General features: G+C 42.1%; 1 protein-coding gene and 1 long non-coding RNA gene across 4 annotated transcripts in view; one reads left to right on the forward strand and one right to left on the reverse strand.

Moving 5' to 3' along the window:
- The window catches only part of PRKG2 (protein kinase cGMP-dependent 2), a 99,706-nt gene extending 93,849 nt beyond the window's left edge, over positions 1–5,857 (reverse strand). Inside the window, exon 1 of one of the 3 annotated variants that reach the window (XM_072810807.1) lies at positions 5,841–5,857. The gene's annotated coding sequence lies outside the window, so the exon portion shown is untranslated. Of the gene's footprint in view, positions 1–5,014; positions 5,065–5,840 lie in introns of those variants that run through there. The other 2 variants (XM_072810806.1, XM_072810808.1) reach the window with 2 other exon arrangements.
- LOC140624013 (uncharacterized) lies at positions 3,485–7,968 on the forward strand. Its single transcript, XR_012023568.1, has 2 exons — positions 3,485–3,894; positions 7,618–7,968. It is a non-coding gene; the product is annotated as an uncharacterized lncRNA (long non-coding RNA).
- The last annotated feature ends 17,328 nt before the right edge of the window (positions 7,969–25,296 follow it).

Here is a 25,296-nt window from a genome sequence, read left to right on the forward strand (position 1 = left end):
CTGGCTAAGGTCACAGAGCCAGAGTCTCAATCAGAGCACTTTCACTTAGTATGTATCTGCCCTTGGCCATGATTTTGGGCTTGAGTGTCAATAACAGAACAGATGGACAGACCCATAGATAAAGCCATGGGCAGATAAAATCACTATGCATATCATGTAGAGTTGTTAAAGGAAATGAGATAAACCATATTAAATATGATTATTATTACTGTTACCATTATTTACCCAACAAAATAACTCATCTTATTAGATAAACTTTTTGATCAAAAAATACGTACTACACGAACACAATATTATAGAAGAACAAAGACAGTGGTGATACACCCAGATTTCAAGACTTACTATTAAAAAAAAAAAAAAAAGAAAAGAAAAACGTACTATAAAGCTGCAGTAATCAAGACAGTGTGATATTAGTGAAAGAATAGACAAATAGGGGAACCCTGGGTGGTGTAGCGGTTTAGCGCCTGCCTTTGGCCCGGGGCGCGATCCTGGAGACCCGGGATCGAATCCCAAGTCGGGCTCCCAGTGCATGGAGCCTGCTTCTCCCTCTGCCTGTGTCTCTGCCTCTCTCTCTCTCTCTCTCTCTGTGTGACTATCATAAATAAATAAAAATTAAAAAAATTTTAAAAAAAAGAATAGACAAATAGACCAATGGTGTATAATAGAGCTCAGAAACAGACCCATATAAATATAGTTAACTGACCTTTGACAAAGGAACAAAAGCAGTTCAATGGAAAAAGGATAATTTTTTAACAAATTGGACATCCATACAAACACACATACACACTTGAATCTAGACGCATCTTCTATCTTTCACAAAAATTATCCTCAAATGTATCAAAGACCTAAGAGTAAAACACAAAACTATAAAATTGCTAGCAGACAATATAGGTAAAAATTGAACTGGTTCCCAGTTTGGTGATGGCTCTTTAGATAAAAAACTGAAAGCACAATCCATGAAAGGAAAAAAGTTGATAAAGTGGACCTCGTTAACATTTAAAACGTCTGCTCTGCAAAGACACTGTTGAGAAAACGCTAGAACAAGCCACAGACTGGAAGAAAGCATTTGCAAAGCACATATCTAATAAAGGACTAGTATCCAAAATATACAAAGAACCCTTAACACTCCACAATAAGAAAACAAACACCCAGTGGAAAAATGGGCAAAAATATAAACAGATACCTCACCACAGAAGATACACACATGGAAAATAAGGATACGAAAAGATGCACAACACTGTATGTCATTAGAGAATCTCAAATTAAGTCAACGGTGAGATACCACTAGACACCTATAAGAATGCTTAAAGGGATCCCTGGGTGGTGCAGTGGTTTGGCGCCTGCCTTTGGCCCAGGGCGCGATCCTGGAGATCCGGGATCGAATCCCACGTCAGGCTCCCGGTACATGGAGCCTGCTTCTCCCTCTGCCTGTGTCTCTCCCTCTCTCTCTCTCTCTCTGTGACTATCATAAATAAATAAAAATGTAAAAAAAAAAAAAAAAGAATGCTTAAAATCCAAGCACTGCCAACACCAAAAGCTGGAAATGAGTTTCTTATAAATTGGGAGTTTCTTATAAAGCTATATAATTACATAATGCATCAATCACATTCCTTGGTATTGATTCAACTGATACGAAAATGTATGTCCACACCAAAACCTGCACATAGATGTTTACGGTGGCTTTATTCATAACCACCACAACCTGGAAGCAATCAGGATATCCTTCAATGAATATACAGATAAACAAACTGTGGTATACCTACACAGGTATTACTCAGGGTTGAAAATTAGTAATGATCAAGTCATGAAAAGACATGCAGGAATTTTAAATACCTATTGCTAAGTGAAAGAAGTCAATCTGGAAAATCCACACAGCACATGATTCTAACTATATGACATGCTGGGAAAGATAAAACTTAGAGACATTAAAAAGATCAGTGGTTGCAGGGACTTGGGAAGATGGAGAGAGGTCTGAATAGGAGAAGCACAGAGGAATGTGGGGGCAGTGAAACTACTGTGTGATGCTGTGACGGTGGACACACGTCTTATACAGTTGTCCAAACCTATAGAATGTACAACACAAAGAATGAACCGTATTGTAAACTAGGCACCTTAGTTAATAATCATGTATCAATACTGGTTCAACAGTTATAGCAAATGAAGGACACTGATGCAACATGTTAAGAATAGGGGACCATGGAAGTGGGGTGGAGGGTCAAGGGAGCATATGGAAACTCTCTGTGAGCTTCATCTAATTTTTTTATAAATCTAAAACTGCCCTAAAAACTAAAGTCTATTAATTTTTTTTAAAAAACCCACATATTAAGGAGTGAATGAAAAAAAAAAAAAGCCAATAGCATATTCAGGAAACAGGCTGAAATGCACGATGGGAGGAAGAGTAATGAGACATGAAAAGTGTAGTGGAGGAATAAGATGCTGAAGAACTTCATATGGCATGTTATGGTATCTGCCTTTTTGTGCAGGTCAGGTTTTTTTTCAAGTTATATGGTCAGATTTGTCCTTGAGAAAAAAAAATAATTTTCTTGGCCATAAATATGGAATGAAGGGAAAGGAGTTTAGAAGGAGAGAAACAAACTAAGAGGTTATTGCACCAATTCAAGTAAAAGGTGATGAGGACAGGGTAATGCCAAAGTCCCAACCCCATTCTCATGTCTTGAACTTCTTGAACTCAAGATCAAAATGGACCAACTCCACGGTAGCCAGAAAAGAAAGACATGATCACCAGGAATTTGGTAAAAACTATGGCCATAGGCAACTCTGCAATTTCCTTCCCTTCAGTGAATATGAAAAGTAATATCGATTCTCTTTTTTTGATGTGGGAAGTTTACCCTGAAATCAGAGGACTGAATTACACAGGTTTTTATAAATAGTCTTCTAAGTCTATATGAAACTGATGAATTTGGTGCTATCCTTAACTTTGTTTCACCCAAGTTCTTTTATAAAATAATTACCCTTGCTAAATATACAAATTCTTGCTGTTCTCCCTGGAGCAAAGCACAAAGAGCTGCCCTTGTGAGCACAGCTCAATTCCCTATCAATGCCACAATTAAAAGCATCTGCCCATCTTGTGACTGATGACCTGGGGCTCAGTTTTGAATCTACTGTGTGTTTTCTCTACCCACAGCATATTAGTTTGGAGAGTAATCTTCTCTTATCAGGCAGTCATATGAGCTTCAGTTTCAGCTACTCCAGAGGTTGACTATCTCTTTGAAGTGCCTCTCCACCCAACAGAATGTTCACAGTGATTTTTACAAATGCCACATAGCCTATATTTTCACCGTCAAATGTGATGGTATTCCATTTAGCTATTTTTGGGTGCTAGAGTATCAGATACACAGGCCAAGACAGAGAAAATGTAATTTTATAGGTGTAGGTCAGAAGATTATAGCTGATGGAATTTGAGTGGTGATAAGAAGAAAGAGAACAAAGATTTGGAATTTTCCATTGTGGTAACTAAGTAAGAAGTGATGTCATTAACCAAAAGGAGGAGCAGATTGGAGAGATAAGACAATGAGTTTAATTTTGTACATTCTCAGTTTGAAGGACCTGTGGAGACTAATGTGGAGGAGTTCAGTAGGCAGTAGACATGAGGGACTAGAAAATCAGGAGGGGGAGCTGAAAATATGGCTCTGATAGCCTAAGTAGAGGTTGAAGCTGAAGTAGTAGGTGAAAATGCCCGGGAGACTGGCAATGAGGAGAGGAAAAGTATCCTGGCCTATATGACATGTGAAAGAAAAACCAGAGATACCATAAGAAGAAGCTATTGCTTTGGTAAAAGTGAGAGGGTATGAATGGATTCATGGTAAAAAAGAAAAAAAATTTTTTAAAAAGGGCATGATGGGAGGAATCCTGCAGGGGCTACATCTCAATGTGGTGAGTAAATGGGTGTACAGAGGGACATAAAAAAAAAATGATTCCAATATTTTGATCTTAGAAGGCTTGGAAGAAGGTAATACTGTTAACTCATTCATTCATTCAAAAATGAAGAGAGCACCATCTACGGGGGCGTACTGTGACACTGAAGTCCGGGGAATGAGTGAGTATGCTTTATGGAGACAGTGCTGGAGCTGAATTTATCTATGTTGAACGTGAGATGCCTGAATGTCATCAAGGTAGAAATGTCTAGCAGGTAGTGGCAAAAAAAAAAAAAAAAAAAAGGAAGGTCAAGGTAAGAGACTGCTTTACAGAGATAAGAATTTGAAATCTCATTAGTAGGTGCAATTACTCAGGGAGAAAAAAAAGGAATGCCTCTGTGGTTATATATGTACATCTAGATAATACCTGTGGATAGTACTTATAGAAGAAGAGGAAGAGGAGGAAAAGTAAAACACAAAGATGGGGAAGGAATAGTTGTCCAAAAAGAAGCTCTAGGAAAAGTATCACAGAGACCAGGAAGATGAGATTTTCAAGAGGTGAGCAGGCTGCTGTTCACATCCCACAGATACTCCAAAGCAAATTAAATCAGAGGGAAAAGCATGGAATTTAGCTTCTCACACAAGAGTTGGGATAGAAATCTGATTACAGAGGACCGTGGGAAGAGCTGACGTTGACAGTAGGGACTTCAAGATGGTATCTTGGTTCAGGAAACGGATTTTTAGAACAGTGGAAACTTGAGAGTATTTGTAAGCCCAGAATAATGAACCAGGGAGGACAGAGAAAATGAAAACACAGGAGAAGAGGGAATAATTGATAGGAAAATGGCCTACAGGAAGCAAGACAATATGGGATCAAAAGATTTGGGCAACATCCAAGCAACATATGCCTTCACTGTGCAGTGAATTAGCCTCGCTTGTCAGGATTCCAGAAGACTAGAGTTAAGTATTTCACATGGAACAGGCAGATCTCTGTGCACCATCGTTTTACGTTGTTTATTCTCAGTGACACACTGTCTCCGTGCAGAGAGAATGGCCTCTAATCCTCCAAAGAGAATTCTCCACTATATTAACTCCTCCTTTCCTGTGTCAAACTAAGCAGGAGTGCTGGCATCACATACCGTGTGCCATGTGGGATGATCGCCTTGTCTAGGAGGAGTCAGATAGAAACCTGCAAAGAAAAGAGAGGATAATTTCCAAGGAACAGGGGCGGGGGGGGGGGGGGGGGGGAGGCAGCTGTATGTTGCTCCCTTCCTTTATAAAAAAAAAAAAGCCCCCAGGAACTTCCCAGAACAAGGTGAAGATCCGAGAAGCCCAAGACTTCCATCCGACCTCGCCACCTGTTAATTCTGCCTGACTTGTTCCTTCTCTCCTCATCTCTTGGCCTCAACGGCCACCCATTTGCACCCTAGTTCTTCTCAAACTTGAACCCACTGCTTTCGCTCTCACCCCCTAAGTGGATGGTTGATTGCTTTTGTTTGCTTGCTCCTGTTTCCTCACTGGGAAATGCAGAGCAAGCAACGTGACAGCGCCTCGCGGCGCGGGGAGCGCCACAGAACCCCCACCCCGGTTCACAAGGACCCCAACGTCCTTGCCCGCCCGAGGACTGGTCCCCCGGCAGCCTCGCAGGGCTGGCCCAGGAGCGCACGCCCCGACCGCCCGGCCCCGGGGCGCCCGTCTCCAGCGCGGCTCTGCTGGGCTCGGGGGTGGGGGGACGCCCCGAGGCATCAGTCCCCACTGGGGCCGGGCTCTCCCCTCCCGCCGCGAGCCAAGCTCCTTAAAATCCGGGAGCAGGCGGACGCGAGGCGCGCACACTTCCACACGCGGCTCGGGCTCGGGCACGAGGCGGCGGGGGTGGGCCGGAGGCGCCCGGCGCGCCCCGCACGCACAGCAGCCCCACGCGCGCTCCCCGCCCGCGTCCCCGCCCGCGCTCCCCCGCGCCCGCACCTCACCGCGCAGCCGGGTAACTTTCCAGGGGCGCAGCTGGTCACGGTGGCGCCGCCGAGTCCCGTCCGCCGCCCTCCCCAGCCGCCCGCGGCGCCCGAGCCAGCGCGGGGCAGCTCAGGGGGCTCGGGCGGTGCGCGGTGCGCGGGGGGCGCGGGGCGCGGGGAGCGCGCGGGGGGCGCGGGGGGCGCGGGGCGCGCAGGGCGCGGGGCTGGCGGCGCCGAGGCTCCGGCTACGCTGCGGGCTGGAGCTGCGGAGGCTCGGGTGCTGCCGCCTGGCTCCCTCGGCGGGGGCCGGTGCCGAGCAGACGCGCAAAGAGGGAGGGAGGGACAGAGGGAGGGGAGGAGGAGAGGGAGGGGGAGGGTCAGCGGGGCTACTGCGGGGAAGAGCCGGGAGCCCGCTTCCCGAGAGGTGGGGGCACCCGCGCGCGCCCACACGGGCCCCAACCTTTGCTCCCGAGAGCAGCCCGCACTTTAGACCCCATGCCCTCCGCAGCCAGGCCGCCCAAGTGGGGAGATAACACCGTGGTTGTAAAGCTTTTTTTTTTTTTTTTTTTTTTTAATGTCATTATTATTTCTATTTCAAATGTGTGGGACTTGGGGACAGGAAAGTTCAGGGACGTGTTCCTTTCCCTGCCCTCCGGCCTGCTTCCCTGCAAGCTCGCCGCCACCTCGCCCTCCCTCCCAGAACGCCAACAGGGGCACACAGGCTGGACGCGCTCGCCTCGCCTCGCCTCCTCGCCTGGCCTCGGTCACGCAGATGCCCTTCCAGGAGACAGGTGACCCCGGAGGAGCTTGGAGACGCGCTCCTCCCGGACTCTGGGGCCCTAACTTCATCCAGGTTGCCGATTCCCAGGATGCCGGGGCCAGTGGCTTCAAGGGACGGAGATGATACCTGCGGGAATCTGTAGGTCCTTTAGCAGGAAGCTTTCTTGATCCACCGCTGCTACTGCTGTCCCAGTCGCCTTCTTGATTACATGTTTTGTTTTGTGGGGTTCCCCCCCCCAGGCTTGCATTAAGGTTTTCTAAATATATATATATATATATACCCCACCGCATTATTTGCCGTGCTCTGGAGTTGTGAGATCTTCCCCTTTCCTTCTGCCCCCAGAGGAATTTCACTGGCACATCCACCACAGACAAGGGCAGTTTCTGTGTTGAGGAATGGGAAGTACAGTGAGGTTGTATTTTTCACTGTGCCACTAGAGATGTCGGAACCCTACTCTCTTGGGGTTTAAATAAACCACATGGTGGCAATGGGACTCGTGTAACACTGGTCTGCTCTAGTACATACATAAACTTATATAGAAACGAGGCCCACGTAAAATATGTTGAATGGGGCCATTACATTTTAGAGAAGGAAGAATGTAGTCCTGTTTGGTTTTTTTGTGCTAACTGAAAAGAAAAATAAGCAAAAGTACAAAGTACTTTTTCATGAGCATATGTGAGAGTCTTTCCATTTTATGCAGGCCTCAAAACAGCCCAACTAGAAGAGATGGTCTTGGGAAGAATTCCACAGGAAAAGGAAAAATAATTAAGTCATTTTTAAGTCACTGTAATAATGAACTAAGTCCATAGAATGGATTTTGACGAACAGTTTAACAGTAAGAAGGAAATCAGACTTTCAAAGTTCTTATATTCATTTAGTCCATTGGGGGTGGGGGGGAGGAGAATGAATTGCTGATTAATGGGTTCACATTTTTTTAATGAAATGGAATAAAAATATCAGAGTACATCATGCATAGTAACAATAAATATGCTCTGTATATCTTTCGTTTCAGTTAAACGTGTATATGTGTATATTGGGTCAACCATGTGAGATGTATTTTCTTCCTGTTCCTTGAGGCGAAAGCTTGAAAACTGTAGAAGTACTGCTGTTGCTCAGGGTCACCCATCTAGTCAGAGTTTGAGAGGGGACGTAAGCTCCTTCCCAGGGATCCTGTCCTCTGGCAACAATACTGTGCTGAGCTGTGAAGAACAAGGAGGATGGTGAGGAGGAGAAGGAGAAAAGTGACCATGTTTGAGCCTTTTCATTTTTTCAGCAAATGTGTTTAAGCAGCTCCTATGCATCCGGCACAATGATACACTCTGGGAATTCAATGATGAATAAAATCAACATATGATCTTGGCAATGTTCAAATCTACAATCCAGTAGGGGGATGGGGAAATCAGACATCAAACCAATAAACACAGAAGTAACATACATGCCAAAAGTGCCATGCAAGAAAATGATATGATATGAGAGCAAAAAAGAAAATGAAGTTATTGTCTAGATGCAGAAGGCTGGAATTAATAATTAAGCTAGTTTAAAAGATCTTAAATGGTAAGGAAATTTACTGTTTCATACGGCTAGAAGTCCCAAGGTTGAGAGGCTCTCGCTGGTAGATTCAGCACCTCAGTGATGTCAGGATAGGCCCGGGGCAGTTGCTGTTACTCCCCCTTCTAGCTCCAGCACACCAACTCTGAACCAAGGTCTGCTCCCCTCCACTGTGGCCCCAGGACGGCTGGAGCAGCCCTTTTACCACAGATAATCCTGACAAAACCCAATAGTAGCAGAGTGTGTCTCTTTTCAAGAGTGAGCAAATCTTTCTTAGAATCTCCCAGTCAACCTCCTCTCACCTGTCATTAGTCCAAACTGAGTCCCATGTCTACACCCAAACACTAAGCCTGGAAGGAGGGTTACCAACATTGACTTAGGCTCTTCCGAATTTGCCCTTGAACTTTTCAAAATTGCATCCTTTGAGGAGTTGATACTCAAACAAAAAGGAGAAAGCAATGGATGTTGGGTAGGTAATCTAGAGTCTGCTAGGGGGCTCCAGGATGACTTCTTTGAAAAAAAAAAAAAAAAAACATTTAAAACATAGGATGAGTAAGAGTTAGCAAGGGATGAGGAGGAGGATCCTTCAGACAGAGGGAATGACAGGTGTGGTCTGACTGCCACGTGTGAAAAGCATACATGCAATTTCTCATTTACTATATCAATCCCAAGAGATAAGCCAACTTCAGGAAGCAAACTCAGAGTGTTAAGTAACTTGATCAAGTTCACAGAACTAGGAAATTGCAGAGCTGATCTATCTTATTCCAGAGCCTAAATCTTCATTTCTCCTACTAAGAGAGTGAGAAGCCAAAGTCCCCGGGACTAAAGGTCACTGCCTGAGGAACACAGTGTCCTCCAGGACACCTCTGCGAGGTTTCTCTGGGCCTACTGGTGGTGCAGGATGGGTATTCATGAATAAACTCTCTCCTACTGAGTATGCCTCTGCTCCACTGCGTGTCATGGTCTCTGCCAAACACTGTCACCAGAGCACTAGGGTTATCATGGCCTCAAAGCTCAGAGGTAGTACATGGAGACGTGGAGGGTAAAATGCAGGTCTTCGTGCTACATGCATTTCGGGAAAGTACCCAAGCAGCCTTGAATTTTACAAGAATCTCTCGATTTTTCTTACTTTCCCTTTGTCACAGGGACCTGCATCCAAGGGACTGAGCTGGAAGCAGACAACAGTAGTGCTTCCATGCTGAACACAGACTCCCAGGCCCCTGCATGACTAAGTTCTGGTTCAAACTCATCCAGCCTGAATCCTTAAAATATCTCACAGGAGGCTCCATAGTTGTCCTGGCACACAGACTTCCGTCAGGCCACCCCATCACACCAGCCTTCTTGCTCACTGTGTGGAAGCCCCAGCTCAGAGCAATCTCATGCTCAAGCTGAGCTCTCTCTTATGAATCACCAGAAGATCTCCTGAGGATGTGAGAGGGCCAAAACCAACATACAGTTCCTCACCATCTCTTCAGTTTTCCTCTCCTCTCTCCTTTCCTCTTTCATTTGTCTTTTGGCTTATTTATCCTACTGCACTGACCCCACAGGCAGCCGTTTCTGTTGTATTAGGTCTCTGTGCCCTTCATCCATATTAGCTTTGCCAAACCCTGACCCAGGAGCAAACTACCTTTGCCATGGGTGTTCCTGCTCTCCAGGTGCCAGCATCACTAGATACGGTAACCAAATGGGGTCAACTGATTCCACTGCCTTTTTTTTTCTGCCTCCAACCTCCCTGAGGCCAACAATGCCTCTATTCACCTCAAGGCCATTTATTTCTTCCATGATGTCTCAGTGATGCTGCAGGATAGTGGCTTTGTCCTCTAGGATCCCATAGGAACATGCTGCCCAGAGTCACAAGTACCTGGTGACTGACTGACGGTCTCTCTTACTGGACTTAAGCACGGGGGCTTGGCGGTGTTGATTCTTATATCTTCAGAACGTACGGAGCTCAAATCTTTAAGATGTAGAAAACAATCCCAAAATTCCACTTTTCAGTCTATTGCCTCGATTTTATAAATACATACATATATATATACATAAAATCTTTTTTAAAAAATTGCTTCCCAGGATACTAGTGACTTGAGAAGGAACCCTGCACTCAGTGCCTCTCCTTCCTTGGTGGAGTTCATTACTGTCATCACGCAATCTTGCAGGCCCAGTTCTGGGGGCAACATTCTCCATTCCAGTCTTGTCTCTTTAAGGGGACAATGGCCCCCACTCTGAATTGACCCATCTCTTGCCCATGTTCTCCTTGAATGTCCTCCCTCCTCCATCCCACTTCCACACATTTTCCATTTTCCCAGGATTCTGCCCTTACTCTCTCCTTCCCTCCCATTCCTACACTCTCTCATTCTCATCATAGCTTCACTCATTACTCTTAGGTGTATGCCTTCAGAACTCCCACAAGACTGCACTTTATGTCAGCCCTTTTTATGGTGTTTGTCACTCTCCACTTTGTATTATTGTTATCTCTCTATATTCCTCATCACCCCAGATTCACTGTAAACACCTAGAAGTGATGGTTCATCTGATTCATCTTTGCTGTGTCTCTCACAGCACCCACAGCAGGAGCAAATCCTAGAGATAGAGTGAGCTTTGACTTATTACCCAGAAGAATTAGTCTTCCACAATTCTATGGAAAGAATCTGAAAGAAGTTCTTGGGTTTTCTTCTGGAATAAAAACAATTGTTTGAAATAATGACCAATTAATTACAAATTAATAATCTGCCTAATTAACAGTTAAGAGTAAGTTTTACTATAAAAGACCACCATATACATACATTTCGTTTTGCTTTTCTATGCACACACTGAATTTCAGTCCATAGTGTGTTGACTTTCCTAAATAGTGCTTGTTTTTCTAGTTAGGGGTGCTCAATAAATAATACAACCTATGTATATTAATTATGCACTAAATTCACCGTGTTTGGAATCCCACTATCCTGTGTTATTTCAGCCAACATAGACCATCCATCCAATGCTTTGACCTTGCAACTCCTTAGTCCTCAAATCCAATATCCTTCATTTCCAGTCAGCTTCAGCCATCCACACCCAGTCACATCTGGAATCTCCTCTAAAAGCACTGATTCAGATAGCATATGTGCACCTCAGGTCAGCTCAGCCCTGCCTGCCCCCAAGAGTTTAGCCCTTTGCCTTGCTTCTCAGACACAATGGTCATAACAGTGCTTTGTGCTATTCTCATAGTTGTAAAGCTTAGGCCAACACTGCCACTGACCTCAGCCTCCTCTAGAGTGAGAAACAGACCAGCATGGCCTCTGTGTCACCCACTGTAGAGGTAGCCTAAGCTATTCCAACTCTCAGGTCTGACCTGTCTATGCCCACAGAAGCTCCAGCTTCCTTAGCTACTACCTAGAAGGGTCCCAAGACATAGCCTAGAAATATAGTAGAATTACTTCCCTGCGGAGTCAACTTTGACCATTGAGAGACAGGGGCCACAAAGAAGCCGACAGATAATTGCTCCCTTCCTGCCCACCCAAGAACTGGTCAGAGATGCAGTAGTTCTGTACTTCTGGCTGCCCTGGTATGACTTAGAGACCAACTTTGTTTTCTAAAGATTCTGTGGACAACATGGTAATGTACCACCTTGAATTCGCCTTTTCTACTTCTCTCCCTCATTTCCCTTTCTCCCTTACTCCTGCTTCCTTAAGATAGCACCCCCTAAGAATTAGCAGTAAGCTTTGCCTCAGGCTCTGTTTTCTAGAGAGAGAACCCAGACTAAGATAAGATGGTACACTCTGTGACCACAGCCTTCCATCCTTCAAGTTTTTTTGCTCAATTTAAAGTGACCTCTAATTCCTTGACTCTATTTCCTCTCTGTCTTTATCCAACTTCTTACTCAGTTTAGTATGCAGTGTATATACTGAATATATACTAAATATTACTGCATTTCAAACTATATCACAAAGTTATAGTCATTAAAATAGTACAGTATTGACATAAAGACAGACACCTAGATCAATGGAACAAATAGCCCAGAAATAAACCCATGCTTATATGGTCAGTTAATTTACAACCAAGGAGCCAAGAATATACAATGGGGAAAGGATAGTCTCTTCAGTAAATGATGCTGGGGAAAACTGAACAACAACATGCAAAAGAATGACATTCAAACACTATTTTGCACCACACGCAAAAATTAACTCAAAATGAACTAAAGGCTTGAACATTAGTCCCGAAATGTAAAACTCCTAGAAGAAAACATAAGCAATAAGGTCCTTGACATAGGTCTTGGCAATGGTTTTTTAATCTGGAACCAAAAACAAAAGCAACAAAAGCAAAAATAAATAGCTGGTACTACATCAGATTAAAAGGCTTCTGCACAGCAAAGGAAAACCATCAACAAAATAAAAAGGCCACCTAACAAATGGGAGAAAATATTTGCAAATCATATATCTGGTGAGGGGCTGATATGATATCCAAAATATATAAAGAGTTCATACAACTCAAAAACAGAAAAAAGGGGGGGCAGAAAATCTGAAAGATGTTTTTCCAAAAAAGACATCCAGATAGCCAAAAGGTACATTAAAAATATGCTCAACATCATTAATCATCAGGGAAATGCAAATCAAAACCACAATAAGATAGAGGTGCCTGGGTGGCAGAGTTGGTTGAGTGTCAGATTCTTGATTTTGGCTCAGGTCCTGCTGTCAGACTTATGAGATTGAGCCCTACATGGAGCTCCATGCACAGCATGGAGTCTGCTTAAGATTCTCCCCCTCTGCCCCCTCCCTTGTACTCATTCTGTCTCCTCTCCCCAATAGACAGATTTTTAAATGAAAAAAAAAAACACAATAAGATAACACCTTACACCTGTTAATGCCTATTATCAACAAGACAAGAAACAACAAATGTTGGTGAGGATGTGGAGAAAAGAGAATCCTTGTGCACTGGTGGTGGGAATGTAAATTAGTGTAGCCACTATGGAAAACAGTATCTAGTTTCCTTTAAAAATAAAAAATAGCACTACCATATGATCCAGCAATTTAATTTCACTTCTAGGAATTTTTCCAAAGAAAATGAAAACACTAACTTGAAAAGATATATGCTCCCCCTGCCATGTTCACTGTAGCATTATTTGTGATAACCAAGATATAGAAACAGCCTAGGTATCCATTTATAGTTGAGTGCACAAGGAAACTGTGGTATGTGTATAACACACACACACACACACACACACACACACACACACTGGAATATTATTCAGTCATAAAAAAGAAGGGATTTTCCTTTTGTAATAATGATGGACTTCAAGCACATGCTAAGTGAAGTTAGAGAAAGACATTTAAATACTGTATTATTTCTCATGTGGATGAAAGAAAGAAAGAAAGAAAGAAAGAAAGAAAGAAAGAAAGAAAGAAAAGAAAGAAAGAAAGAAAGAAAGAAAGAAAGAAAGAAAGAAAGAAAGAAAGAAAGAAAGAAAGAAAGAAAGAAAGAAAGAAAGAAAGAAAGAAAGAGAGGAAAAATCATAGATACAGAGAATAGATAAGTGGTTTCCAGAGGTGACAGGGAAGGGAGTGGGAGAAATAAAAAAATAAATGCAGTCTAACTGTATTTTTTGACACAGCATATATGTGTACATGGATCTATATATTTTTTAAAGTATTCAGTGCATTATTTCACACTCTTGGTAGCTTTCCCTAACAATGCATCCTGCAAAAGCTGGACAAAGCTTCCATCTTGGCAGAAATCCTTTTGTCACCTTCTCTTCCTTATATTTGGACAGTGAGTACTAAAGAAGCAAGACAGTCCTGTTCTCATGGAAATCTGGGTCCATGATAGAAGCATTCTAGAGAAATATCTTGCACGATTTACTCAGGTCAAGAATATGCATAACCTAATGATAATTCCACTTCTGAGTATACTAGATATCCCAGAGAAATTCTGACATAGGTCCATATGGAGACACGTTCAAGGATATTTATTGAAGCTTCTTTTGTGTTGTTATGGTTAGGGACTAGAAGATTAGGTAGGGGAGGATCCTTCTCTGGGAGGAAAAATATGTAAGTTATTGGTGGATATATGCCATAGAATATTATACAACACTTAGGAGCAACAGATTTGATATTAACAAAGCAAAATGATATGCCTTAAAATATAGTATCTAATGGAAAATGGAAAAAATATAATGAGATGCATGTATATAACAATACCCTTTGCATAAATCAAAATTATACGTAAAATAGAATTACATATATTTTATATATACACATACAAATAGAGATACAAAATTAGGACATTGGTATGTTTGCCTAACGGGAGTGGGAGAAGGGGAATGGGAGTGGAGTATCTGAATAAAGGAAATAGTAAGGGGGAAGAGGAGGGAGGAGAGACAGAGAAAAAGCAAACAAATGCAAGAGACATTTTTCACCATCAACAAATACTATAATGATGATTGGACAGAAGGCTGTAGGTTGGATGTGGAGGACTACGTCTGAGACTTGGTCAGAGACGATCTCTCAGAATAGGGAACCATGTGAGTAAACTCTAAACGATGAAGAAAACCCACATATGGAGATGTAGAGGAAGGACGTGCCAGGCTGAGAGAACCACAAGTGCAATGGCCAGGAGGCCAGAAGGAGCTTGGTGAGTTTTAGGGGCAGAAGGAAGGCTGCTGTGGCTAGAATGTGTGAGCGTGGAAGAACCTGATGCCAGATAGGTCAGTGAGGGTGAATTTATGACCAGATGTAATGAAGAGTCAGGTTTTATGCCACTATAAATTCCTTTTTTTTTTCTTTTTAGATTTTATGTATTTATTCATGAGATACACAAAGAAAAGCAGAGACAGAGGCAGAGGGAGAAGCAGGATCCCAAGACCCTGGGATCACGCCCTGAGCCAAAGGCAGACACTTAACCACTGAGCCACCCAGGTGCCCCTCCGCTATAAATTCTTGATACCAGTCTCATCTGGGTAAAAAAGACTCTCCGATAATCCTGCTGAATTTAGCTAGTGAGCCTTCTTTCTAATATAATAAAAATAGCTTATCTTTTCCTCTTTCTTCAAACCTTTATCTCACCACCCTTATTGGTGGTAGTTGGTCTTACTGACTCTTCAGAGAAAGGACAATGATAACAGTGGCTATGGACTGAATTGTGTCCACTGCCTCCAAATTCATATGTTCAAGTCCTAACTCCCAGTACTCTTATGTGTATCTTATATATATATATATATATATATATATATATATATATATATATATAAGAAACTAAAGTTTCTTTCACCTTATTGTGCATAAGTATGTATATATTTATATATTTTTTATATTTATACTTATATTTAAGTTTCTCCCATCTTAAGCAAGAGTTTCTCTTTTTTTAACATTTTATTTATTCATGAGAGACAGAGAGAGAGGCAGAGACACAGGCAGAAGGAGAAGCAGGCTCTGTGCAGGGAGCACGATGCGGGACTTGATCCCAGAACTCCAGGATCACACTCTGAGCCAAAGGTAGATGCTCAACCACTGAGCCACCCAGGCGTCCCCGCAAGGGCTTCTTCCATTGTATCTTGTATAGCTCCTCCTCAAATTTCCCAACACCCACACTTACTGTCTTTATTTCCTCTGTCATTCCTTTGATTTTTAGTGTACCAGTTTCTTTTTTTTTTAATTTTTTAAATTAATTAATTTATTTATGATAGTCGGAGAGAGAGAGAGAGAGAGAGAGAGAGAGGCAGAGACACAGGCAGAGGGAGAAGCAGGCTCCATGCACCGGGAGCCCGACGTGGGATTCGATCCCGGGTCTCCAGGATCGCGCCCTGGGCCAAAGGCAGGCGCTAAACCGCTGTGCCACCGAGGGATCCCCTAGTGTACCAGTTTCTTAATGCTGCTGTAACAATTACCACAAACTTAGGAGCAACTAACAACACATACTTATTTTCTTAGCATTCTTGAGGTCAGAACTCTTAAGACTGAGCTAAAATCGAAGTGTCATCAGGGCTTCATTCCTTCTGGAGGCTCGAAGGGAGAATCTGTGGCCTTGCTTTTACCAGGCTCCCGGTCCCCTTCTATCTTCAAACCCAGCATCTTAGCATCTTCAAAACTCTCTCTGACTCTGATCCTCTTGCCTCCCTCTTTCACTTATATGGACTCTAGAGACTACACTTGGCCCACCCATGTATTCCAGGGTACCTCCTCATCTCAAAACCCTTAACTTAATCCATCTGCATGCAAAGTTCTTTTTGCCATTTAGGTACAACCTCACAGGTTCTGGAAATTAGGACATGGACTTTTAGGGAGGTTGTTATTCTGTCTACCTCACTCAGTAATCTAGTTTCCCACCGCTCTACCAAAAATACTTTCTCCTAGGTCACTGACAACCTCCATATTTCTAGTTTCCTTAGAAATACATCTGTTTCAGTTGACCTATCAGCAGCACTGCATGCAGCTACTTCATTTCTTCACAGAGCAGCAGCCCCACTGAGCACATATTCTCCATGGTTTCTCTGCTTCTTCACTAGCTGCTCCTTCTCAAGCTCCTTTCCCAATGAGTCTGCCTCTAACCGTAAGTGTTCAAAGTCCTTGCTACATCCGGCGAGGTTGTTTTTTCCTCTCTGAGGGTGACCATCCTCTTGAAAGTAACACCCCCTTTGGGGCGTTAAAAATAAAGAAGGAGGAACATAGAGACATCCTTGTTTCAATGCCATCTGCATGATGGCGGCTCCCAAGTTGACATTTCCAAGTCAGGCTTCTCTTCTGTGATCCCAGAACAAATTGTTCATCTGCCTTTTTAATATTCCCAGTCAGGGACCAAGATGCAAGCCACTCAATAACAACATGTCCAAAAGAAGGAAACATCTTTTCCCCAAGAACTAACTGTTCCTTCAGTGTCACTTATATGAATAGCCATTTTCCAGTTAGATTTCTGGTTGGAATTCAAGGAGTCATTCTTATCTCCTTCTTTCCGCCAGTTTCCATAAAAACTTCATTCCAAAGTCCTGACAATTCTACCACACATGTATCTCTGATATCCATAAGATCCTCTCCATCACCACCACCAGCCTCATTTCTCACCTGGGCTGCTGTGAGAGCTTCCTCACTGTCTCCCTACAGCCACTTCTGTCCCCATCCAGCCCCAGTGCATTATCCACACTGCTGTCTGAGTGATCTTGTTAGAAAAGAAAGCTTACTCTGCCACTTCTCTGCTCAAAGCCCATTAATCTAACAAGCATATAGCCATGGTGCTTTGGGCCGTCATTACCGAGGACCTGTGGAATTATATGGGACCTGGAAAAAAATTATCATCTCCATACCACAAAAGAAAAAGTTACAAGATGTTTAACTGAATACCTATAAATCATATTACGCCAACTAGTACTTCAAGTGTACTTGTGTATTTATATATAATCAACTTTAAATCCAAAAAAAAAGTAATAATTTAGTCATATAGAAACTCAAATTTCTAAATTATAAAAAAAATTCATTCTTTAAAAAAAATTATGCCTGGGGATGCCTGGGTGGCTCAGCAATTGAGCATCTGGCTCAGGCATGATCCTGGGGTCCTGGTATTGAGTTCCACATCGGACTTCTTGTGGAGAGCCTGTTTCTCCCTCTGCCTATGTCTCTGCCTCTCTTTCTCTCTCTCTTTCTTTCTCTCTCTCTCTCTCTCTCTCTCTCAAATAAATAAATAAATAAGATTTATTTAAAAAATTATGTCTGCATGTTGAATGGGATGCCACTATATTTGAATGTGCTTACTATGTTGTGGAGGTAAAGCTTCTGAAAGTCAGAGTGGGTAGGGCCTATAAAAATCCTTAAATAGTTCAGCCTTCAAGACCTTCTTGCTGCTCTTACAATGAAGTCCCAAATTTTTAACATGGCTTTCCAGCACATTAGAGCTACACTTTGTAGCTTGCCTTAGGATATGCCATGTTGGAGGAATACACTGGACTCCTAGGAGGCCCAAGACCAGTACTTTTCAAATTACAATGTCCATCTGAACACCGGGGAATCTTGTTACGATGAAGGTTCTGATTCAACAGGCCTGAGAGGGGACTGAGATGTTGCAACGTGTTTTTCACAAGTTCATACTTGTGATACTGCTGCTGCTAGCCCACAAATCTAGTGGCAAGACCCAGAGGGCAGCCCTGCCTCTTTCCATTGGCCACTCCAGTAATGCTAAGAGCTCCATGGGGTCTCAGTTGGCTTGGAGGTTCAATGGCTAGGAGGTACTTGTAATCTGATGGAAAATCTTTATGAGAGACATAGATGATTTTGAGGATTAGAAGATAAGAGACTTGATATCTACAGTATTGAGACTGAGCACATGGGGTGGGATAGCAGGAGAGGCAAACAAATACACTTACCTTTATACGTGCTTGCACTCTGGACATACCCTCACATAGCCTTAGGCTGCCCCCAAGCCTCTTTCCCTAATGTCGGAATCTGGCTGAGACTTGGCCTATATCACAACTTTTATCAAGCCGTTTTATAATCATGTGTTCATGTACCCATTTTAGGATTAAACTATAAATTCCTAGGTGGCCAAAAGGAGTTCTTCTTTTCCATGGTAATCATTCAGTAGATAACAATCAATAAAAGAGTCATGTTAATCCCTATTCAAGTAGAACTTCTAGCCAGAAGGCAACATTGTTCTGGAATGCCAGGAAATAATTCTATCTGCAGGACAACCTGTGTACAGTAACTAGAGATGGGTTAGCTGTTTTGGCACTCAGATGCCATGTACCCAACAAATGGAAATAGCACATAGCAACAGCTCTATAAATGGCAGCCCTAGCTATAAATTTTAAAAGAACTATCTAGCAATAGCTAGGGTAACATAAGCTGTTTGTTAATAGTGGCTGTTTTTTTTTTTTCTTGTTGTCTGGTTTGCCTGTTGTTTATGTTGTTGTTATATAATAATTTGTGTTACAGGTAGTGACAACTTTACCTCCAAAGTAATGAAAGATAAATGAAAATAACTTGAGTGTAATTTTTTTTCACTTGATGCTTGTAGAGTATTATGCCCTGTAGATATGGGCTATTATTTGCCCATCCTGGCATTTAAGTAGCAGAAACCTGGCTTGAACTATTTATCTTTTCACATAGCCATTCAAGGGAAACTAAATCCATTAGGACCTCTCTGGAGATAGAAAGTTGCCATTTCCCAAACCCAGATGGTTTATAACTGATTCTTCCTCCCAGAAAGCCCTCCGGATACCAAAGATTTCATTTAATCAGTCAGCAATGATATTTCCCTGAAATAAGAGTAATTGAAAATCCTGTTTAGTTTCAGTTCTTCAATGGTGCAAATTGTTTTTCAGATTTTGCTCAGTCTATATAAACAGTGTACCATTAAGTGAGCCCATTTAATGCCACAATGCCAGGCAGAACCATCTGCTCAAAGACAGAAAATAATAAATCAAATCTGGGCTTTTACATAGCCAGAATGTTGCATGAAGAAGCCAGTAAAACACAACTACGTGGTCTTCTGTCTTAGCACATTGTCAGATGTCACTGTTTATGTCATGATCTTATCAGTGGGGATAATGATTAATTAACCTAAACTACATGGTCCTCTCCTTTTCTCTGACCACGCTGATACTGGCTTTGCAGTTTATACATCCAGCTTCCCTTTGAAGACCTAATCGGGAGTAAATTACCAACTTAATTGTCAGTGTGGTCCATTTAAAACAAGTACTTATGTTAATGAAGCATAATAAAAGTTTTATGCATAGTTTGTTCTGATCTCTAGTCATTTCATATTATAAAAGCCAAGGTTCAAAGACTATTCATCAGAGGCTTGCCACAGATTACACAACATCTTCTAGGCTGTGTATTTACAAATATTCACAGAGTGTACCTAACACAGAATTGGGTGATCAATAAATATTTCCTGAGTAGATGTATAAATGTTCTTGGGTTACTTAGCTATAAGAAGAGAGGTGAACATAACCTTGTTTTTGACAATTTAATAAAAGTGAAAATGTTTGAAGATCATTTTTATGAATTAAAATATAAAATTTAATAAAAATTTATTATTAAAGATTCTGCAGCTGTGATTGACTTCTTGTATTCTCCCCCATTAGTGAATGGCTACTTTACTGAGAGAACATTTCAGAAATTACATCATTAGCACACTCTCTAGCAGGTGATTGTAATGATTTTACCTTGAACAGATTTTATGTGGGAGTTGAGGTCCCACAGTGTTGAGAGAAGAATCTTTTGAGAGGGCAGCCTGGGTGGCTCAGCGGTTTAGTGCCACCTTTGGCCCAGGGTGTGATCCTGGAGACCCGGGATCGAGTCCTACATCAGGCTCCATGCAGGGAGCCTGCTTCTCCCTCTGCCTGTGTCTCTGCCTTTCTCTCTCTTTCTCTCCCTGTGTCTCTCAAGAATAAATAAATAAAATCTTTAAAAAAAAAAAGAATCTTTTGAGAGATTTGCACTAGGGAGAATGGACACCAGGGTTTGGGCTCAGGCCAGACATATCCAGTTCCAATTGCAGATTTGTAGAGAAGCAGACCACAGTTGGCCTTGTGGAGGGAGTACGTTCAGAGAAATAAGGTAAGGAGGAGAGTGGAACTCCTAAATTATGTAAGTGATGCACTTTCTGCCTCTACACCCCACTTACCCACCAGAGGTGCTAGAGGCTGTGGGAAGCTAGGCTCTGTGGTCACTCTGAGTTTCATGAAGTATGGTATCTATAGTAGTTTCTGAGGGCTGCCATAACAAACTACCACAAACCCAGAGTGTTATACCATAGAAACATGTTGTCTCACTCTCCTGGAGGCTAGAGGTCTGAAGTCAAAATGTCAGCAGTTCCATGCTCCCTCCCAAACTCGAAAAGGAGAATCCTTTGTCCCTTCTGAAGGTGGCCATCAATTCTTGGTATTCCTTGACTTGTAGCTATAGCTCTTCAATTTCTGCCTTTATTATCACATAGCATTCTTCCTGTGTGACTGTTGTCCATATGTTCCTTCTTCATAAGGACACCAACCACTAGAGTAGAGCCCAGCCTGATGACCTCCTTTTAACTTAATCCCATCTGCAAACACCAATTTGCAAATAAGGTCACACTCACAGGTACCAGGGGTTAGGACTTTAAGGTATTTCTTTCAGTGAAGGACAACTCAACTCCTAACAGTATCCTTGGCTAATTAATTTTGGAGTTAAATATAACAGTGGGTGTGTGCTGGTGGGGTGGAAGCGAGGCAGAGTCACTCCTCCCCTGCTGTCCAAAACCTACCTGAAATAACACAAGATCATAAAACCAATATATCAGAGTGGCTTTGAATCGCAATTAAGGTATCATTTGTGAAGTGAGAAGTAATTTGCTATGTCTAGAAAATAAGCATGGGCCAAATTAGGGATCATGAAGGAATTTGTACATGGCCATTTAAGCAATGAGGTGTTATTGATGTTTCTAACTCACAAAGCAGTAATATTCAACTTGTGTCATAGAGAAGGTGATCTGTCAAGAATGTGAGTGACAAAATGGTCCAGGAAAATGTAAAGCCAGAAAGAGCAGTTAGGATATCACCACAAGAGTCTGGAGAAACAAGCTGGCTGGCAAGGGCTAGAGATATGTGTGTGTGTAGGGCAGTAAACTAGTATGCTGGACAAAACAGTGACCCCAAAGAGGAGGGAAGGAGAATGGTTAGGAACATTCTAAGTGACTTATTATATCTGACTAGTAAGAAAGACAGAGGGATTGAGCAGAAGGGTATTATACTATATGTTGGCAAATTGAATTTAAATAAAATATTTTTAAAAAAAGACAGAGGTGATATTAACTGTGGCCCAATGAACTCAATTAAGTGGGTGGGATGTGTCACCGTTAATTGAAACAAGAAGCATAGGAAAACAATGCAGACTATTCAAAGGGGTGAAGAAATTAGAATATAGAAGATGCTATATAGAGATAACAAAGACGTAAGTGTTATTAAACAGGAAAAACTGTGTTTGTCTGTTATGTAAGGACATTAAGATGCACTGTCTTCTACTCCTAAGGCTTGCAATGACCCCACACGAAAAGTGTCCCAAAGAACTGATTTTTCCTCTTTACTGTTAACTCGCTCCACTTCCCCACAACCAGTCCTGTTTTCTCTACCTTAGTGGGTGACACCATGATTTACCTGTCTTTTGACTCATTAATCTGGAAGTTTCCCAATGCCTCTCTCTTCCCAAACTCTCATTTTCTAGTCATCAAGTCTTGTCCATTCTGTCTTGTAAATCTCTTGAATCGACCCTGCTCCTCTATTTCCATGGTCTCTGCTTTATTGAAGGCTCTAGCCTTCTCTCATCTGTTCTATTACGAGAGTATCTTACCAAGTCAATCCCCAGTGCACTTGAACTCATTCCAACTCTACAGCCAAAGTGATCTTTGCACAATGAGAGTCTGATCATATTGCTCTAAGATAGCTTATCCATGCTAAGACCTGTCCCTCCCCCTGCCTCATGCTGCCTGTCAGCTAAAGTCCAAACTCCATATGACCTACAGAGTCTCGTATATTATTGCCCTTGTTTATCTCTAGACTTTTGCTGTATTGCCCACCTTCTCAGGACATCTTAGCACATTTAAGGATTTTGGAGCTTCTAATTTCTGAATACCTCTTGTTTCTTCTTTGCATCATGTTTCCTCCACCTGCTCCCCTGGTCTCACGGCCCCTTTCATGTTCTCCTTGATGCTTCTGTGCACAAAAATAATCATCCTTTGTCTCACCTACCTTTGTACCATGACATACTTCCCCTGTTACACTTATTAACACTATGCGCCATTTTTGATGCAGCTGACTCCCCAACATCACCAGCAACCTCCTTGACAGCAGGACACCCAAATTCCATCCCATAAGCAAACAGAGCACCTATTCTATTTCTTGCACTATGTTTTTGCTTAAGATCCAAAGATGAATGGATTGCTCTTCTTGAGTTTATGAAACCTGTGAACCGAAGAATTGGATTATTCAGACAATGCAAAGGAGCTTATAGCCTCATAGGAGAGTCAAGGTAAATGAAAATGTAAAAAAGAAAGAATCAGTTGGTACAGTAAAAAATGAATCATCACAGGTCAGAATTTTAATGTGTCTGGTTAAAAGCTACCTCAAGACATTCAGGCCAGAGTAGCTACAGCAGTATCTTTAAAGCAAACCATACAGATCAAAACAGAACAAAGTGAATGTGAATTTCCAAATATAAAAAAGATGACATTTTTTACTTCTTTTGAAGAAGAAGTCAGTAGACCGATACATTGCTTTGGCATTTTATTTGCACCAAATAAAGCAACTCTCAACTCTGCTTTTCTCCAGTCAAAATAGAGAAGTGGTATAAAAGCAAATATATTTTAACTAATAGTAAAGTAGGTAAGCTATCCATTTTCTGATCAGAATTGACCTCTAGGGGGACACCTGGGTGGCTCAGTGGTTAAGCGTCTGCCTTCGGCTCAGGGCATGATCCTGGGGTCCTGGGATTGAGTCCCGCCTCAGGCTCCCCATGGGGAGCCCACCTCTCATTCTGCCTATGTCTCTGCCTCTCTCTGCGTCTCTCATGAATAAATAAAAATCTTAAAAAAGAACTCACCTCTAGGGATATGCAACTTGACCTGTGACTGATAGTAAACTTTTTCCCACTGCCATCCATACCTACAATCCACCACATACATTTCTCACTGGGGTTAGTGCAGTCACGGCCAAAGTGAACTCACCCACCTCCCCTCCTGCTCTCCAAGAAAGTATAATCTTCTTAGTCTGTTCTCTACATGGCAGTAGATTATTCTTAATAGATGTTTCACTTTCTGCTTAAAATTTTTCAATGGTTTCCCAATTCATTAGATAAAATCCAGACTTCTCTCCCGATCATGAAGGCCTGCATGATCTGGCTGCTATCTCATGGTGCTCATTACCTGCTGATCACTGGACTTCCATTAAGATGTCTGCCCTGTCATGTCAAGATCTTTCCACCCCGAGGACTTTGCTCTTCCTGTTACCTCTGCCTGGAACTGTTCTACCTCTTCTTCAAATGACAGGTTCTTTCATCTTTAGAACTCAGCTTAAATATCACCCTCTCTTGGAGACCTTATCAGCACTTGGCCTCTAAAGATGGCCCTACTCTTGTCCTTTCCTCTGCTCATTTGTTTTTATAGCATTAATTTTGTTTAATTTTTAGTCTTTGTTTATGTTTAATTAATTAGCTGATTGGTCATTTGAGCTCTCGCTCATTCTAGAAAAGGAGTTCCATAAAGAAAGGGACATCTCTGACTCATTCATTTTCGTATTTCCAGGGCCTAGCACATTAACTGGTTCATAATAAGCCATTCAATACATGTTTATTGAATGATCCTTTATTGCTCATTTTATGTTATATTCATAGAAATTTTTATAATTATATTTTTATGGGCATTTTTATTGACTCAATATCTTCTTCTTTGCTAAGGTTTTAGGAAAGTAAAAATCAAGTCCATTTTGTTTGCTGTTGTATTACTGGAACCTTGCAAGTAATAAGGTCCTTAATATCTATTTATTCAATAAATGAATGTATTAAATAATTATTAACCAATGGAGACATTTAAAGGGTAATATTAAAGTATCCCCCAAAAAAGTGTCCAGACAATCCATTGTGTTAAAACAACACAAATGAACTCTACTCTCATTAATAATCTTAAAAATTAAAATCTAATAACCAGCCTATTAGAGATATCACTTTCTCTTTTAGATCAGTCCGCCAGTCTTGTATGTTAGCCTCTGTTTGAAACAAACTACTTGTTTATAGGGATACAATGTACTCAAAAGCATCTATGATGTATAACAACCTAGTCCTTATTATTTGGTTATTGGTCTCAGGATAATTTTGTGGGTTTTGATGTTGTTGTTGTTGTTGTTGTTGTTTTTCCCCCCTTAAATAGTTGTTTATTGGCAGTGGGCTGGAAAGAGCAACGGAGTTAGCATATACAGACAACACCACACACCAATGTCACATGAGAGGCCAAAGTGATGGGAAAGAGCAGGCTGGAGCCCCAGGTGAGGCCCTCTCTTCAAGAGTGAGTGTGGGAGAAGGCGGGGGCTGGAGTGTTGAGGGGGCAGCCTTCGAACATCTCCGTTTAGTAGGCATGGTTAGAGATGAAGAGGGACTCGCTGGCTGCAGTCCCAGCCTGACCACTTGGGGTGTACTTTCCTTGACAGGCGAGGCTGTTAGCCAGGGCT

Source organism: Canis lupus, chromosome 33, assembly GCF_048164855.1.
Source record: "Canis lupus baileyi chromosome 33, mCanLup2.hap1, whole genome shotgun sequence".
In the NCBI taxonomy this organism is placed as follows: Eukaryota; Metazoa; Chordata; class Mammalia; order Carnivora; family Canidae; genus Canis; species Canis lupus.